A 19,552-nucleotide genomic window follows, 5' to 3' on the forward strand; every position below is an offset into this window, starting at 1 on the left:
GTAAAGCTGTCTGACTTTATTTTAAACGATATAGAGGTATATAGACACAAACAAACAAACAAACAAATAAAGCACAACTGCTTGGGGGGGGAATGTAGCAAGGCACCGCACTGATGTCTCGCAGATAAACCCAGATGAGTTGCCCAGATGAACAATATGATAACTAGCAATCTTCCAATGTGTGATGGCCTTGATTGGCTTTCATGATTTACAGTGGTACCTCGGGTTAAGTACTTAATTCGTTCCGGAGGTCCGTTCTTAACCTGAAACTGTTCTTAACCTGAAGCACCACTTTAACTAATGGGGCCTCCCGCTGTTGCTGCGCCGCCGGAGCACGATTTCTGTTCTCACCCTGAAGCAAAGTTCTTAACGCAAGGTACTATTTCTGGGTTAGTGGAGTCTGTAACCTGAAGTGTATGTAACCCGAGGTACCACTGCACAGAGAGAAGAAATGCTTTGCTGCATCTGCAGCAGCACAACCAGATGCCTTCATCTGCCCCAGCTGCAATAAAACATGTCTCAACTGTCACTACAGCCACATCTGGCACAGTAACTCTCCAATGGTTTGACTTAACCCCTGAAGGCGCACTCTTCCATTGTCTCCCGAGACCATAGGTGCCAACTCCAAGGGGCCCAGGTCTCTTCAGCTTCCCCAATAAAATATTAGGGGGCAGCCCCCCCCCCAATGTTGAGAACATTTAGTTGTGAAGGAGGCCAATCGTGGCACATCTTCAGTAGCTGGCGGCTCTTCCTTCTTCTGCCATGGAGGGGAGAGCAGACAACGGTTGATAGTGGTGGTAGAAGAAGAGAAGAGTTTGGATTTGATATCCCGCTTTATCACTACCCGAAGGAGTCTCAAAGCGGCTAACATTCCCCTTTCCCTTCCTCCCCTACAACAAACACTCTGTGAGGTGAGTGGGGCTGAGAGACTTCACAGAAGTGTGACTGGCCCAAGGTCACCCAGCAGCTGCAGGTGGAGGAGCGGAGACGCGAACCCGGTTCACCAGATTACGAGTCCACCGCTCTTAACCACTACACCACACTGGCTTTAATATTGGTTTAATAAATATTGGGTAATAAATATTTGTTTATTTTAAGTGTCCTTCAAGCAAAGATGTATAGTATAATATGGATATCTGGTAGGCATCTGGTCGATAGCTGGGCGATATAGCATCCAAAACCAGTTTCAAGTCCATATCATGATACTGGTTTCATAATTTTTGACCTATCAATATATTGCAGACTGTGATGTGTGCGTGCTATGAAAAAAATCGCAATGTGGGGAAAACCGTGAAGAAGAAGACTTCTTCTTCCCAAGGTCACCCAGCAGCTGCATGTGGAGGAGCGGGGAAGCGAACCCAGTTCACCAGGTTACGAAACTACCACTCTTAACCACTACACCACACTGGTAGGAAGAAGAGCAGGAGGCCAAGCGCCAGGGAGGAGAAGCCACCAGCTATTGAAGCCACACAGCTCCCACATTCAGCTCCATGCTGAGTGAGATCACAGGAGGCCTATGAAGTTTTGTAATATTCAGTTTTTTATATGCAAATATGCGAGCTGAGCATAACGTAGAGGCTCCCAGTGGCAACGTTCCAGCAGATCCTGCTCACCCACTAGGCTATTAATACAGCACCAGTCTTGCAGGATACTTCGAGAGAGCAACTCAGAGCCCTTTGTCTACCTCTCTCAGCCCCATTCAGGCTGATCCCCCCCAAAACTTCAGGTTTGCTAATCGTCAATCTTTGAAGGTCAGAGTGACTGAGTTGGGGCAAATCCATGAATGAGAGATCTTTCAGACCAAGCCCAGAATTCTACTGTGAATCACCTCAATTTCTGGCTGTTATATTTTATTATGGAGGAATGTGGTATGAAGAGAAATGGTTGATTTTTTTAAAAAAAGAAGAATATATTGAGTCTGAACAGTCTATTTTAAAATTCAGCACACATATTTTAATATATAAAAAGAGAAGGTTCCATGGATTTAGTCTTTAAACTGACTTATTAATTGCCAAGATGCCTTCATTTATTCCATTTATTTTTGGTTTATAGACATGAATAAAATAGACTTTTAATGCTTAAGCTGAAGATATCACCTTTTGAAAGACGAGACCAGGTAACACTGAAGATTTACACCTCCCTGGAGTGCACCTCTGTCATTTCTAGTTATAAGTAGGTCTGTAATTGACACAAGAGTCATAGTTTAACATTTAATTATCATTGAATTTTACAATTCAAACAGGGAAGTACTTGTATCTTTTGTAATTTTAGGCCACTTCTCCTTAATTATGATCTGTCTCTGACCCAAATTATTCTTGTCAAAAGGAAATGACATTCCATCCCATTTTAATGTAGCACTCGTCTTAGTCGAAGGAACACCAGATTCACCAAACCTCTGGTTTTTAAGAGAGTGGATTTGGAGTAAGAATGTAAGTTAAGCACTTTCCAAGTTGGACAGGGCAGACCAATGTATTTAGGACGGTGTGGGCAGTTAAACCATGGTGCCAAGCCAGAGACCCACCTAGAGCTCCATTCACTGCTTCTTCCTCTTCCTGCTCTAAGAGTCACTGCTGCAGCTTCTGGGCTTTCCCAGACTTGTTTTCCCAGACTGGGACCATGGGACACTCACAGGACTCTTCCAGAAGTGAGGGGGTGGCTGAGGAGCCAAGCACCAGGCTGCTGCTGGAGATGAGCCTGGGGTGCTGCCAAGAAGGGCACCCTCAACTCCAGCTCATGTGCCCTGGGTGCATGGAGGGGCTCCTTGGCATCTCCTTGGGCTCCCTGGGTGCACGGGAGCTGGGCAGAGCTCCTGCAGGGCTCAATGGGGCAGTGAGAGGGAGCCAAATGTTGTCCTTGCTCAGGGTGCCATACCACTATTACTATTCTGTCTATGAAATCTTGTGTTTCAGACACATGACTCTTCTTCCCTAGTCTTCAACTGGATCGTTTTGTAATAGTTATAATTCTGGTTGTTTTAATCTGTTGTTCAGTTGGGCCTTGTCTCCCTGTTCTTATTCTGGCTTGTTTTTATAATTGTTGTATCTTGCTTTTATAGTTTGGTATTTTAGCTATTTTTAAAATGCTGGTCTATGGCCGTAATAATAATAAACCAACAGGGTGCCGTACTACCAAAGTCTGCCTCTGATCCTGTGGTTGTCCTGGAGCTAAAGGGAGCAATTTGGCACACACCTTAGCTGTGCATGAGCACCAGTGTGGAGACCTGCAATGTGTGCTTTCTGTGCTTAAATCTGCACTAAGGATTCTGAGTTCCTGTGTTGGAGACATGATATTCAATCACAGAACATTTCAGGATTTGGGCCTCTGCCATTGGCCCTTCAATTCTGAGTCATGATTCGCAGCTTGGAAGTCTAGACAGCCAATCATGTTGGGAGTGGCAGGCCTTCAGATATGTATATAAGCAGTTGCTTTGCCCCTGTTGTCCAGTTCTGTTAGTTCAATAAAGGTTCTTGCTGTTACAGTGGTGCCCCGCAAGACGAATGCCTCGCAAGACGGAAAACCCGCTAGACAAAAGGGTTTTCCGTTTTGGAGGTGCTTCGCAAAACGAATTTCCTATGGGCTTGCTTCGCAAGACGAAAATGTCTTGCGAGTTCCTGCGGGGTTTCCCCACCCCTTTCCCCAAGCCGCTAAGCCGCTTATCAGCTGATCCGCTAAGCCGCTAATGGGCTTGCTTTGCAAGACGAAAAAACCGCAAGACGAAGAGACTCGCGGAACGGATTCTTTTTGTCTTGCGAGGCACCACTGTATCACTATGTCTTGCCTCGTGGGAACCCACCTACACTTCAGTGACCATCCTGAACACTACACTACCCACACACGTGTTATCTATATGTGTAAGAGTAGAGCAAAGACCATTTGAAGATTTGGCCCCTGCTCATCTCACCTGTTTGTTGGGACAACCATCTGCCATCCTCGGGACCTTGAAAACTGCCCCATCTAAACACCCTATGGGTTTCCTTACTTGTAATGCTGAATATTCAAGATGTTAGATGAGTAGATGTACATTGCTCAGAACTATAAAGGTATATTAGGTCCAGTCGTGACCGACTCCGGGGTTGCGGCGCTCATCTCGTTTTATTGGCCAAGGGAGCCGCGTACAGCTTCCAGGTCATGTGGCCAGCATGACTAAGTTCTGGCGAACCAGAGCAGCGCACGGAAACGCCGTTTACCTTCCCGCCGGAGCGGTACCTATTTATCTACTTGCACTGTGTGCTTTCGAACTGCTAGGTTGGCTGGAGCTGGGACCGAGCAATGGGAGCTCACCCCGTTGTGGGGATTTGAACCGCCGACTTCCGATCGGCAAGTCCTAGGCTCTGTGGTTTAACCCACAGCGCCACCCATGTCCCGCTCAGAGCTATAGTTTGTTTCAAATAATTCTGTATGCATCTTGATTCTAGCAGGATTCATCCATGGCAGTTAAATAGACTTCTTCAGCCCAGAGCATGTTCTTTCTGATCCACACCTCCTGATATGCTTTAAATCAAAAATCCTCAGCTACATAATGAATGAGCTGCCATTCTTTTGAATGACATCTCATGATAATAGAATCGCTAACAAAGCAAACAGCTCTGCTCTCACTCTCTGTTGAGGGGCTGACAAAATTCTTTGTTGGCACAAAACGTTTACACAAATGTGTGGCTTCCCCCAGTGTACTTTTACATAATTAATCCGTATGAGCCCAAACTCAGCCGAGTGCTGAATTAATATTAGCTTTTTATGCAGCCCTGTCATAAAATCCCTCCACTGCTCGTTCTTCTTAATTCTTGTTGAATAAGAAGGGAAGAAAGCCTTCCCAACCCTCTTGTTAGTACTGACAGTCGGCATTTCCTAAAATAATTTTTCTGTTGTACAAGAAAGGTAGCTTCCCACCCCACCCCCCAGTCTGTTGCAGGAAAAACAACAGTCTGACAGAAGTAGACACTGGTTCCTGAAAGCTACGTTATGTCAGGACTGAAGCCGGCCTTTTAATGAGGAAATACAAAGCAGCCTGTTTCGGGCAGCAAGATCCACAGGAGCAGCAGAAGCAGTCAACAAGTCATCCCACCATCACCACCACCAGACAAGTGAGAAGTGTTTATGGGGGTGGCTTCCAGGCTCTGGCAAGATCTCCTGGGGCTTTTGTGAAATCTTGCCAGAACCTAGAAGCCATCACTGCTTGTGCTCACTTTTGTGTGGACACAGTTGTTTTGAGGCTGAGACAGAGAGCGTGCAGGACAGTGTCTTGCCAAATGCAAGGTGGTTCTTTTAAAATGAGATTCAGAGGCAATGCAAACACAAGTAAGTGAGAGAAGATTGAAGATTTTATTCTGTACAGCAAGCATTGTATACATTACCAAGCAAGCACTTGAACCTGCCACTTGGAAGTCCTCAAGAAATGGTGAAGCGACTCCCCCAGGTAGCCTCAGGTTGCACGGCCTGCAATCGATCAGTCCGTGCATGAGCTTCTAAAAAACTATGCCCAACACCATCTGATTTATAGATAGCTAACCTGTGTGGCTTACAGATCACTGCTTGCAGTTCACTAGCTAAAGGTAAAGGTAAAGGGACCCCTGACCATTAGGTCCAGTCGTGGCCGACTCTGGGGTTGCGGCGCTCATCTCGCTTTACTGGCCGAGGGAGCCGGCGTACAACTTCCGGGTCCTGTGGCCAGCATGACTAAACCGCTTCTGGTGAACCAGAGCAGCGCACGGAGACGCCGTTTACCTTCCCGCTGGAGCGGTACCTATTTATCTACCTGCACTTTGACATGCTTTCGAACTGCTAGGTTGGCAGGAGCAGGGACTGGGCAACGGGAATTCACCCCGTCGCGGGGATTCAAACCAGCGACCTTCTGATCGGCAAGTCCTAGGTTTTTGTGTTTAACCCACAGTGCCACCCGTGTCCCTAGTTCACTAGCTACGTGCAGATTATTCATTAGCCACCTTCTCCCAATGCCTCACTTTCTGGAAACAATTTCCAACATCAAAGAAGGTACTCATCACTCTCTCTTCCTTCCAACAGATTAGGACATTAAAGGCTGTTCTCATGCCATCAAAGAGCTTAACAATAAATAGGGAAAAGGAAGGAATGGGGCAGGAAGAGGGCAACTGAGTTTGATCACTAACTCCTCTAAATACAAATATCTTCCGGATAAATTGCCCATACAGACAGCGCCTTTCTGTCTCACCTCAGGATGCAAAATGGGCTGGGCTGCCCCTGGTCCCATCAAATTGTTTAGTATTAACGGTGTCACAGTACTCTTTGTTGTCCCTCACTCTTTCTTTTCCCCATTCACTGTCCCTCTAATAACATAAAATGTAACAGTAGAATAAAGGAAGTCATATATCAAAGTGGTGTGTAATAAATCCAACCCTTCTCTTTCCCAAGGCACCTAATCCTTTCTCATAAGGATCTTCATGGGTTCCCAGTATGTTTCTGAGCACAATTCAAAGTGTCGATGCTGACCTTGAAAGCCCTAAGTGGCCTCAGCCCTGTAAACTTGAAGGAGCATCTCCAACCCTATTGTTCTGCCTGGACACTGAGGTCCAGCTTCGGGGGCCTTCTGGCGGTTCCCTCACTGCAAGAAGCGAAGTTACAGGGCCTTCTCGGTAGTGGCGCCCACCCTGTGGAACGCCCTCCTATCAGATGTCAAGGAGATAAAGAATTACACAACTTTTAGAAGACATCTGAAGGCAGCCCTGTATCAGGAGAGCTTGATGTTTTATTATGTTTTTAGGTACGCTGTGGCTGGGGAAACCCAGCCAGATGGGTGGGGTATAAATATTATTATTATTATTATTATTATTATTATTATTATTATTATTATTATTATTAATTATTTATTATTTAATCTCAAGCATCTGTGACAGATGGCCATCCAAACTCTGCTTAAAAACCTCCAAACTTCCACCCTTCTAAAACTCCATCCCCATGATGGCCAGATCACACCATACACACTGAATATTATGCTTGAGAGTTATATAAATAGCTGAGGGGGAGGCAGCACACACACACACACTCCCTTTCTTGTCGCCTTCCAACCCATAGAAGGCAAACAGATACTGTAAGGAGCCTTTTGTACTTTCAGAGGCTCCCTATGCATTTTGCAACCCTGGAGAATCAGAGTCCTAAAATGCAGAGAGAGAGAGAGACTCCACATTTGGAAAAGGCTCCTTGCTTCAAACAGGAAGGTGACTGAGCTGGGGATGGAGGGGATAGAACTAGCGAAGAACAAGTGTGCTCATTCTCCAGAGGGCTCCCCACCCCACCCCCCGCCTCATGGTAACTGTTGGATTCTGACCACCTGAAAATGCTGCTAATTTCTTCAGCGCATAAGTCTCTGTCTGCATAGTGTGTCTTTCGGTAGCAGGATACAGAGGCAGGCGAATTTACCTGTGCAGTTCTTTACAGAGAGACCTTTTTACATCAGCTACCAATTGGAGAAGGGCTTAAATCCGTATGCCATCTAAGAAGGTAATTACTATATTCCCCTGGATTTGTTGCCGTCAATTTCGCATTCTCGGCTGCCGAAGTGAAACCAGTGTCATTATACTTGAAGCGGCCGGATTATGGCTCGAGTGATTTAGCTGAAATGTTCTGTTATTTGCTTAAGGAAGCTGCACAACCATTTTTTTGCTCTCAGGAGCATTTCATTAGAAATAAAAGTGAGGTGCAGTTAAGGACAGCTAGCCATCAGTCTTCACTAAACCCTTAATTCTTAAATTCATACCCCATGGTTTTCAAAGCCTGAGTCCAAAAATCCTCTTGCAGAAGGAGTTGAGGCCAGTATTTTTAATGCGTGAAACCTTAACAGAGCAATCCTAAAACATTACGGGGGAGCTAGAGAGATGTTGCCGAGACAGCACCGTATCCAACACAAGTCCAGTGGGGCTTTACTCGCAAGGAAGTGCACCTGGGCTTGCAGCCGTTGCCTTAGTCTTGTAACCTCATTCCTCCCCCTTTAGGCTACATAGCACTACCTGCTTTTTGACTGTGCTCCTGCCTTAAAGAAATGGACACAAAGACATATATAGTGGTACCTCGGGTTAAGAACTTAATTCGTTCCGGAGGTCCGTTCTTAACCTGAAACTGTTCTTAACCTGAAGCACCACTTTAGCTAATGGGACCTCCCGCTGCCGCTGCGCCGCAGGAGCACAATTTCTGTTTTCATCCTGTAGCAAAGTTCTTAACTCAAGGTACTATTTCTGGGTTAGCGGAGTCTGTAACCTGAAGCGTCTGTAACCTGAGATACCACTGTATAATAAATAGAAGTTCCTCTGAGCACATCTAGAGTTTCTTTTGCCCACTGCCAAACAACTGTAGTCTGTTCCCACACACTTCAGGAGAGATTCCCCCGATAGTGCAGATGGCAGGGCAACCGCAGCATCTTTTAAACAGAAATTAAATACTGCTCCACATCTTCCTCAACAGCATTTTGGGGAATCCACATATTTTTTTAAAAGTACTCCATAAGGGAACAAGACTAGATTTTGTTTACAACATCTCTTTTGTTTCCTCTTCCTGAGGTGACTGCTTCACCCTACCTTGTGGATGGGCTGGCTCTGGGGAGTGGGGAGCATGTATAGAGATGATAGAATGGATTGCATGCCTGTAATAGTAGTAGTAGTAGTAGTAGTAGTAGTAGTAATATATTATTTCTACCCCGCCCATCTGGCTGGGTTTCCCCAGACACTCTGGGCGGCTTTCAAAAGAACATTAAAAACAGTATAAAACTTTAAACATTAAAAACTTCCCCTAAACAGGGGAAGTTTGTGTTTGCCTGTGTGTTTGTGGAGGAGGAGAAGGGGGAAAGTAAGGAAGGAACAGCGGAACAGCCTGTTGGGATAATGAGAGAAAAGTCTTATCTGTTTTGACTGAGTAACAAACGGATTTGGCGAGTGACTCATGAAATGCAGTGCAATGAATCACAAAAATTGGATTTTTTAAAAAATAAAAATATACCATTTTTAAAATTAAAACTGTGCAGTGTTACTGATCTTGCTTTTAGTTTCTATTTTTGTGGCTTTCTCTCCCGCCCCTTTTTTTTAAGGATAGAGCACTGATACAGAACCCTAATGCATAATGATGCTAATCGTATTTTTCAAACTTTACCAATTATGCAGACTTTGTATAAATATTAAAAACCAGATAAATAGAAATGGCCCATAAACTAGTGGTTCTGTTTCATCCGTTTGGGTAAAAATTTTACCTGGGGATATCTGGAGGCAGTAGGGACTTTGCTGCAAAAGGACATCATTGCACAGACCCTGGATGTACCTAGTGAAGATCAGTGGACTGCTTCACACTTATACAGTTTATAAGTGGCAACACATATTCATTATGTTAAATGAGGAAAACCTGAAGGTGCCTTAATGATAATCCTATAACAGTGACTCTAATGAATCTTGACACTGTTAATTACAGATATTTCACCTTTCAACCTGTGAAGTTTCCCCCCTGTAAAGCAATTAATAACTTGATTGTAAGAAAATCATGTAATTCATAACTTCTTCTGAACTGAGAAGCGCTGCCCAAAGGCTGGGACTCACAAAACTGTGGCCTGGAGGTCGGGAAATTAGTCTACCTCAATATACACACTTAGGATACTGTTCTGGTAGCCACGCCTCCTGAAGCATGTTGTGGCTGCAAACCTGTATCTATGTATTTAGCTGAGAATAAAGAAATCAGCCCTGAGTGCTCACTGGAAGGACGGATCCTGAAGCTGAGGCTCCAATACTTTGGCCACCTCATGAGAAGAGAAGACTCTCTGGGAAAGACCCTGATGTTGGGAAAGATGGAGGGCACAAGAAGAAGGGGACGACAGAGGACGAGATGGTTGGACAGTGTTCTCGAAGCTACCAGCATGAGTTTGACCAAACTGCGGGAGGCAGTGGAAGACGGGAGTGCCTGGCGTGCTCTGGTCCAGGGGGTCACGAAGAGTCGGACACGACTAAACGACTAAATAACAACAACAAAGCCCTATTAAACTCAGAGGGACTTTCTGTATAAAATTGTGTTGAGCAGAGCTGGAAAAATGTAGAAAACCACAACTAAAATGATCAGGAGGCTGGGGAAAACCATCTATAAGAAAAGAATGCCGATTTTATAACTTTTTAGTTTAGGGAGAAAGGGGGGGGTGATAGCTTTGCATAGTGAGGGAGGAAAGGCTAGAGAGTTTAGTTTTTTCTATTTCTCATCATACAGTGGTACCTCGGTTTACGAACATAATCCATTCCGGAAGTCCATTCTTAAACCGAAACTGTTCTTAAACTGAGGTGCGCTTTCCCTAATGAGGCCTCCCGCCGCCGGTGCCCTTCCACCATTCGGATTCCATTCTTAGACCGAGGTAAAGTTCACAGTCCGGGACACTACTTCTGGTTTTGCGGAGTTCATAAACCGAATCGTTAGTAAACAGGACTGTTCTTAAACCAAGCTACCACTGTACTTGAACCAGAAGAAGTTCTCCAGTGAACTTGAGTGTTGTGAGATTCAGGATGGTCAAAAGGAATCACATCCGTACACAATAGATAGCTAAACGATGGAATTTACTGCCTTGGGATGTGTAAATACATCTTACCTGTCTTGAGTGTCAGTCCCTATGCATCCAAAAGAGCAGGGATCAGCAAACTTTTTCAACAGGGGGCCAGTCCACTGTCCCTCAGACCTTCGGGGGGGCAGACTATTATTTTGAAAAATAATAATAAAGAATTCCTATGCCCCACAAATAACCCAGAGATGCATTTTAAATAAAAGGACACATTCTACTCAGGTAAAAACACGCTGATTCCCGGACTGTCCACACTGGCCAGATTTAGAAGGCGATTGGGCTGGATCCGTCCCCCGGGCCTTAGTTTGTCTACCCATTACTGAGTATGACAGCACAATTGTATGTCTACCCTACTGAGAAGTTATTCTTATTGGGATAGATGGGATGTATTCCTAGGTCAATGTGCACAGGATTGCAGCCTGAGATATTTTATGATCTTATATTTCTGATCACTGTGCAGTGCAGAATAAGAACTGTTTGATATACAACAGTGCAGTTAGATATGTGATTAGTAAACTTCATCCATTCTAGCAATTCCTTATTATTGAACCATTTTTTTTCTAAGGAGGAGGAGGAGGCTGGGAAATGCTTCTGTTCTTTTTTTGTATTGTTTTGTTTTGCTTTAGTTTGGTTTTATTCTTTTGACCAGCAGAGAGCAGCAATGATATACTTGGAACTTCTGATGAAATGGTCACATTTTATCTTATTTTTCATTTAGTTTCTTCTTTTCATTAAACTAGGCTGCTCTCTTAATGAAGGACTTAACTACATGTTAAGTTAATTGTGTAGTTTGCATTCACATCAGGAGATTAAAAAATGTAATTCAAAGTGTTGGTGCTGGCCTTTTAAGGCAGGGGTCAGCAGGGGACCGGTCCACTGTCCCTCAGACCTTGTGTGGGGTTGGACTATATTTTGAATAAAAAAGAAGAACAAATTCCTATGCCCCACAAATAGCCCAGAAATGCATTTTAAATAAAAGGACACATTCTACCCATGTAAAAACACACTGATTTCCGGACCATCCATGGGCCGGATTTAGAAGGCAATTGGGCTTCTGGTATGGGCGGGTTATTTTAGTGTGTATATGTACAGTGGTGCCTCGCAAGACGAAATTAATTTGTTCCGCAAGTTTTTTCTTCTTGCGAGTTTTTCGTCTTGCGAAGCATGGTTTCCCATAGGAATGCATTGAAAATCAATCAATGCGTTCCTATGGAGACCGTCCGGGGACAGAGGGGAAGCGCCGCGCGCCTTCCCCTCTGTCCCCTCTTTTGAAGCAAGGGGCGGAGGGGAGAAGATCGCTTCTCCCCGTTGCCGCCCCTTGGTTCAAAAGGGGTCCGGGGAGAGAGGGGAAGGTGCGCGCGCCTTCCCCTCTGTCCTCGAAGATTGCGGGGCTGGCAACAGGTAGAAGCTATCTTCTCCCCGCTGCCCCTTGCTTCAAAAGAGGTCCGGGGACAGCGGGGAAGACGCGCTGTGCTTCCCCGCTATCCCCGGAGCTTGCGGGGCAAGCTTCGTTTTGCGAAGCAAGCCCATAGGGAAATGCGTCTTGTGAAGCAGCTAAGAAAACGAAAAACTCCTTCGTCTAGCGAGTTTTTCGTCTTCCGAGGCGTTCGTCTTGCGGGGCACCACTGTATGTTGTTGGTATATGTTTGAAAGAATTTAATTTAATAATAATGAAGAAGGAGGAGGAGGAGGAGGAAGAGGAGAAGGAGAAGGAGGAGGAGGAGGAGGAGGGGAAGGAGGAGGAGGAGGAGGAGGAGGAGGAGGAGAAGGAGAAGAAGAAGAAGAAGAAGAAGAAGAAGAAGAAGAAGAAGAAGATTGGAATGAAGGAAATACAATTTTAAAGGTCCAGTTAAATTGCACCTCTTGCATACCCCAAAGTACCGCTCTTTTTGTTGAGAAATGCAATGAATTTATTGCTACATTTTTTTCTTAATGTATACATGCTTGGGGCGGTTACTTTTTTTAGTAAGACTTTAATGAAATGCACCGTTTTCAGAACTTTCTCTGGTATTAATTATGTGTTAATTACTGTTTAGCAATTTCATAAAAGTTTCCCTTCACAACTTGATGAGCTGTAAATTCTGAAGTAATTGAAACACCCACATTCTCGTCTGTAGGTGATATGAGTGATACTTTTATATTAGCATTTAATTAACTTGCAAATATTATGCTAAAATGCGGAAATGCCAGGTTAATGATGTCCTTGTTTAAGGCCAGTGAATTGAAGGAGTCAAACAAGTGCATTGAGAAAATAGCATTTCAAATCCCTCCAAATAATTAGACTGTAGTCACCTTCCAAAAAGTCCCCTTCATTCTGAAATGATTTTGCTGAATCCCATGACTGTCACAGGATGTTTCAAAGCACCTAGCATTTGACTGTAACAATGGAGTTTAATGAGCTTTTGTTCCTTTTTATGTCGTATGGGTATAATACCAACTTTGAAGCATGCACAAATGACTGAAGTGAAAGAAATTTGAGATTATGATAGAGAAGATATTTAATCCAGGAATGGTATTAATTTCAGTCCATTAAAACGCTCGTTTCATGTCAGCTCAGAGTTGGAACTTTGAATAGCTCTGATTAGATGTTAATTACTAGCATTCCAATTCTAAGGTGTGTGGTTTTGGGTATTTTTAACATTTAAGTGCTGTACATTGGGACAGCAAGTGTGTGTATGGTTTCTATACGGTGGTACCTCAGGTTACATATGCTTCAGGTTACATACGCTTCAGGTTACAGACTCCGTTAACCCAGAAATAGTGCTTCAAGTTAAGAACTTTGCTTCAGGATGAGAACAGAAATCATGCTCCGGCAGCACAGCGGCAGCGGGCGGTCCCATTAGCTAAAGTGGTGCTTCAGGTTAAGAACAGTTTCAGGTTAAGAACGGACCTCCGAAACGAATTAATTACTTAACCCGAGGGACCACTGTATTTTATCTTTCTACAGTAGGTCCTACATATTCAGTCTAGTGCACAGCTGAGAGGGCTGGCCCCTATTCCACAAAAACCACTTGGGGTCACCAAGGTGATTTGACCACACCTCATTGGGTGTTGTTGAGTACATTTTTTGTACTTCCCTTCACATAAGTTAGAGTCGTACTTGGAAGCTGAACAGCTTAGTTCCCAAATGTTTAGGCTCCCAAACGGCACAAACCCAGAAGTGACTATTCCGGTTTGTGAACTATTTTTGGAAGCTGAACGTCCGACGGGGCTTCCGCAGCTTCCAGTTGGCTTCAGAAGATTCCTGCAGCCAGTCAAATGGACTTCCGGAACAGATTCCGTTCGACTTCCAAGGTATGACTGTGCTTAATTTGCCACTTTTCAAGAAGTAAAAGTCCAGACACAAAAAGTTGATGGGAAATTTCAAAAATCTGGACATTTTGCCAATTTTCTGAAATCCCCCTGGATGCTAATTCCATCATTGGAATTCCGGATGTGTGGCAACCCTAAAGTTACTAGAAAACAAAACAATGCACTTATGCAGGAACTGTGGTTGTCCTCCACAGTTTTTGAGCTATGACTCCTGATCACTGGCCATGTTGGCTGAGATTGATTGGATCTGGAGTTCAGCAATGTTTGGAGAGTCAAAGGTTACCCATCTCTGCTCTAGAACATTCCAGAACGGAATCCGTTCTGGAAGTCCGTTTGACTTCCCAAACGTTTGGAAACCAAAACACAGCTGCCGATTGGCTGCAGGAAGCCGCAGAAGCTGCATCAGATGTTTGGTTTCCAAAAAAATGTTCAAAAACCAAAGCACTCAACTTCCAGGTTCGGGAGCCGAAACATTCGGCAACTAACGTCAAAATCCAAGGTACGACTGTACTTGTTATAACTCTGGCTAGTTTGCCAGACAAGATTTTTTATTGTTGCAAATTGTTGGCATCTATCTGTCTTGGGAGACAGTGGATGAGTTCCCTTTCAGGGATGAAGTCAGTGCCAGATTTACATATAAGATAAACAAGCTATAGCTTAGGGCCTCAGTCTCTTGGGGCCCCCCCAAAATTTTTTCACTATTAATATACTACTTAATTGTATTTCAGTTCAGCAGTTACTTTGATAGCATACATATTTTGTTATGTGCAAATGGCTTTCGATACCTATTAGGTCCATAAATTACCACAGAGCATATATTCAACACAAAAAACAGTGACAATTTGTTGTTGACAAAGGACGGCTGGGCATATAAAGGGCCCCGTTACCTTCAGTAGCTTAGGGCCTCATCAAACCGAAATCCAGCCCTGGGTGAGGTAAAGCCATTGGAGAGGTACAAAACCTGACATAGCTGTAGAGGAGAGACATGTTTTGTTGCAGTTGTGCTGAAGGTGTCTGTTTGTGCTGCTGCAGATGTACCAAAGCCTTTCTTCTCTCTGTACTCCTCTCAGTGGTTGTCCGGCCTCTGGTCATTGCTGTAGATACATCACCTGGCTTTTCATCTCCAGGCACTGTGGTCATCTGCAAGGTCCATAATAATAATAATAACATTGTTCACATACAGGGTTGGAACCAATGAATTCATTCCATTAATGCAAGAACTTGCACTACAGGACTTTCTCTGCTTGTCATCTCCCCCAATACCCCCCACCCACTCCAGAAGGTTGGGGAAAACCCAGTAAAGGGTGGGGGCATGTGGGGGCATGGATAGAGGAAAGGAAGAATTGTAACACAGGTGGAAATTGTTGCAATAACAGGATCACACACACACACACACACACACACACCCCAACACCATAATTGTTTTAGAGGGTTCAGTGTTTCAAATGCATTCCTAATAGATCTTACAAAAAACCCTCAGTGTATTTTTAAAATTGTTTACTGTTGCAGTCAAAATACTGTTAGCTGTTCCACCCACAATTTTCAACTCTGAGTAGCTAAATTTATATTTCTAGGTTAAGCGTTTCAAAGTGGGCTACGTAATTTAGACAGTATGAGCTTCGTCAAAGCTATGGGGAATTATGTGATTAAATAGCTTGCTAAGATTCAGTTATTTTTATGCTAAGAATGTAAAACAATTACCCTGATTTTCAAACATCCTTAACCTAAATTTTCATAAGCTGTGAGAGATTTTTGTTACCCCATTTGAGACATAGAATCTTAGAATTGTAGAATTGGGACCATGCGGGTTTTGAATGTTTAATTTTGAGCACAAATACCAGTTCTTTTAAAAAGTTGCAAGCAATTTTGAATGGTTTATTAGCTCATTGGAAAATGGTTAGAACAGTTGAGTGTAGATTTTAATTTATATAATTCAGATGCAAAACAAGTTTAAATTTGGAAAGGGCAGGGAAAAGAATGAATGAATGAACATTTTAAACAATGCTTCAGTTTTAATGGCTATCCCGTTTTCCTTTGAGGAAAAAAAGTTTGGCTCCGATGGATTCGACAATAAAAGTTAAAGCCGGCTAATTACAGTTTGTCTCACCTTTTTATTTAAAAGGTGAATTTAAGCAAGTTTTGTTTAGCAGTGCATAGTGATAAGATGTGAATGAAAACATTGTTAGTTGAAGCCAACAGGCTAACAGACATATTCCACAATTCCATTAACAGATTTCATTAATTTTAGATTACAAAGAAATCCCTACATTGTGACTTGATACCAGGTAATCTTATACAGTGGTATATCTTGCTTTTTATTGTTATGTAATGAGCTATGGTCTACTGAGCCTCTTGGGCTTGCCAATCAGAAGGTTGGCAGTTTGAATCCCCGCGACGGGGTGAACTCCCGTTGCTCAGTCCCAGCTCCTGCCAACCTAGCAGTTCGAAAACATGCCAAAAAGTGCAAGTAGATGAGTAGGTACTGCTGCAGCGTTTCTGTGCGCTGCTCTGGTTTCGGTGTTCCATTGCACCAGGAGCGGCTTAGTCATGCTGGCCACATGACTAGGAAAAACTGTCTGTGGACAAACGTTGGCTCCCTCGTCCTGTAAAGCGAGATGAGCGCCGCAACCCCAGAGTTGTCTGTGATTGGACTTAACTGTTAGGGGTCCTTTATCTTTACCTTTTAGTGAGTGGCTGAGTCCACAGATTTTTTATTGCTTTAAAAGCCTTGTTTTAGGCACAGATTTGCTCAGAGTTAACGGTGGAGATTTGAGGCTGGGCGCCAAGGAAAGGACTCTGTCCAGTGATAAATCCCTGCTGATAAACAATCCAGAAGTTGACAAAACGATAAAGGGGGAAAGATAACAATTAACAAAAATAAGGATATATTTCTTACAAATCGGTGGTTTGTTCATTGCCTTTTATTTCACTTTGCACAGCAGTCTGTAGCAGTGTGCAATCAGACATGGTCCATAAGCCCAGCATGGCTTTGATAGGGGTTAGCAAGGAGTTAATTTATTTAGTTAACAATTTTGCTTACAAACCCCAAAGCAGCCATGATGATACTTATAAAGTGATTATTTTATTCTTTTATTTATTAAACTTATTAGGCACTTGTCACCCAAAGGTCTCCAAGCGACTTTCAGCAAAGAAAAATATACAATTGATAATACCACAGTATAATCTACTTATACTTAGGTACTAACACGGACAATTGTAACATTCCATTCATAGCTTCTTGTTCTCCTCTCTAGAGTATTGTTGTTGTTGTTGTTTTGACTATGCAATTATTTGCACATGTCTCTTTGCCACTCCTTGAAGCGTCCCGCCCCACCAACCACTGGAATCGATCGCAACAAAAACAGCATCCTCGTTAGCACGTTCATTTTAATTGCAGATATCCTCCCCCAAAATGAGGGATTCAATCTAGCAGCCAGGCTTTATAAAACTGCCCCAGCAGCAGTACCACGCCCAGCTGGGGCAGCAGCTGTCCCACTGTGCCTGGCTGCCCAGGAACATGGTCTCTGCAGTCCTCTCTGCAGTCCTCTTCGCTTCTGTAGCAGCAGCGGCAGTCCTCCAAGTGGGGGAGACATCAGCTGTAGCCACAGCAGGAGTCTCTGGGTGGGGAAGATGGCAGTAAGATGAAGCAAGCTGGCTTCCCTTTCTTAAAAAGGAAAAAAAGGGGGAAAGGACCCCTGACCGTTAAGTCCAGTCGTGAACGACTCTGGGGTTGTGGTGCTCATCTCGCTTTACTGGCAGAGGGAGCCGATAGAATCATAGAATCATAGAGTTGGAAGAGACCACAAGGGCCATCGAGTCCAACCCCCTGCCAAGCAGGAAACACCATCAGAGCACTCCTGACATATGGTTGTCAAGCCTCTGCTTAAAGACCTCCAAAGAAGGAGACTCCACCACACTCCTTGGCAGCAAATTCCACTGTCGAACAGCTCTTACTGTCAGGAAGTTCTTCCTAATGTTTAGGTGGAATCTTCTTTCTTGTAGTTTGGATCCATTGCTCCAAATGTTTGTCCACAGACAGTTTTTCCGGGTTATATGGCCAGCATAACTAAGCCGCTTCTGGTGAAACCAGAGCAGCACACGGAAACGTCATTTACCTTCCCGCCAGAGCGGTACTTGCACTTTTTGGCATGCTTTCAAACTGCTAGGTTGGCAGGAGCTGGGACTGAGCAACAGGAGCTCACCCCGTCGTGGGGCCTTGAACCATTGACCTTGGGATCACCACCGGTGTCCCTAATTTCCCTTTTTTACCTCACTTTAAAAAGAATCTGGCAAGAACTGGGGAAGAAGGTTTAAAAATATTTACAGTGGTACTTCGGGTTAAGAACTTAATTCATTCTGGAAGTCCGTTCTTAACCTGAAACTGTCCTTAACCTGAGGTACCACTTTAGCTAATGGGGTCTCCCACTGCCGCCATACCGCCGCCGCATGATTTCTGTTCTCATCCTGAAGCAAAGTTCTTAACCCGAGGTACTATTTCTGGATTAGCGGAGTCTGTAACCTGAAGCATATGTAACCCGAGGTACCACTGTACTTGCTTATAATCTTGCATTGGCTGTACAGCAATGGCAGCAGTAAAAGCTATGCAGGCAAAATATTTATAGTTAAAGTAGAAACAGTTTCAGGCTGTGTTGTATTAGCATCTCATGCTAGCTAACATCACAGGGTGGTTTAGAATAGGTTTGCTGCAAGGGAAAAGTTGAGGAGATGGTGGCTGAGGCCCGAGTGTGCTGCTTAAACCCTTCCTGTTGGGTCAGGAACAAAAAAATGTTTTAGACTTGTGCATTGTTGCTTTCATTAAGAAACGAAGAATGGTTGACAGCTCTGATTCTCCTTGCTTCCACACCAGGTGTGGAATCGCCACATTTAGTTCACTCAATGTTTATAGGGCATGAGTATGGCACCACCTCTATCACTGCCCTGCTGAATTTTCTTTGTAACTCTCTGTTATTCTTAATAGCGCTATACTGATCTTAATTTTCAAAAAGAAACGAACTACAGTAAGCGTCAAAAAGAGTTACAGGAAAATGGAAAGCTGTTTTGTAACACGCCAGACCTTTGGTCCTTCTGATTCATTATTGTCGATACTAACTGAAAGGGATTTCTCAGGGCTTGAGGCAGGAATCATTTCACAGGCCTACATAAAGATGTCAGGAATTGAACCTCGAGCCGTTTGCATGCAAAGCAAAATGGTGGCTAGGATGTACCTCAGAATAAATTTTCTACTAGTGAACTATGACCTTTCCTGTAAGTTTTCTAAACCTGACTTCAGTTCCACAGATAGATAAGTAACAGTACCAATACCATATTAAGAACTTTAAATAGTTTTTGCCCAACATTTTCCTAAGTTTCAGTGTAAAAATTGAAACATGTATGAGGGAGGGAGAGAAGAGGAGAGAGAAAGATAGTTGCCGGAACTAAAATTGTAACTGTTCTTTTCATACATTTTCTGTAGAAACAGGTTTTTGGTGTTTGCAGAAACTGAAATAATTTATGGTCAGAAGTGGGAGTGCTGTTTACAATGTGACGTACGGAAAGATAGACATTGCTGCTGCTCATTTATCAGTAAGACCAGAAACTCTCACATGAATAAATGTACACTGTCAATTTTATTATCTATGACAGGTTGTTCAGAAAAGGGATGGGTGGTACAGTTTCTGTGACCTTTTATGTAGAAGT

At 43.7% G+C, this 19,552-nt stretch overlaps 1 protein-coding gene and 1 long non-coding RNA gene across 10 annotated transcripts in view; one reads left to right on the forward strand and one right to left on the reverse strand.

Annotated features, from left to right (window-relative positions):
- The window catches only part of LOC309540556, a 294,876-nt gene extending 290,615 nt beyond the window's left edge, over positions 1-4,261 (reverse strand). The window contains exon 1 of the long non-coding RNA XR_014223348.1: positions 4,188-4,261. This is a non-coding gene — a long non-coding RNA (uncharacterized lncRNA). The remainder of the gene's footprint in view (positions 1-4,187) is intronic.
- The window catches only part of KCNIP4 (potassium voltage-gated channel interacting protein 4), a 443,652-nt gene that overhangs the window by 280,933 nt on the left and 143,167 nt on the right, over positions 1-19,552 (forward strand). The gene's annotated exons all lie outside the window — the stretch shown is intronic.

Source organism: Podarcis vaucheri (genome assembly GCF_965113315.1).
Source record: "Podarcis vaucheri genome assembly, chromosome: 9".
Classification (NCBI taxonomy): Eukaryota; Metazoa; Chordata; class Lepidosauria; order Squamata; family Lacertidae; genus Podarcis; species Podarcis vaucheri.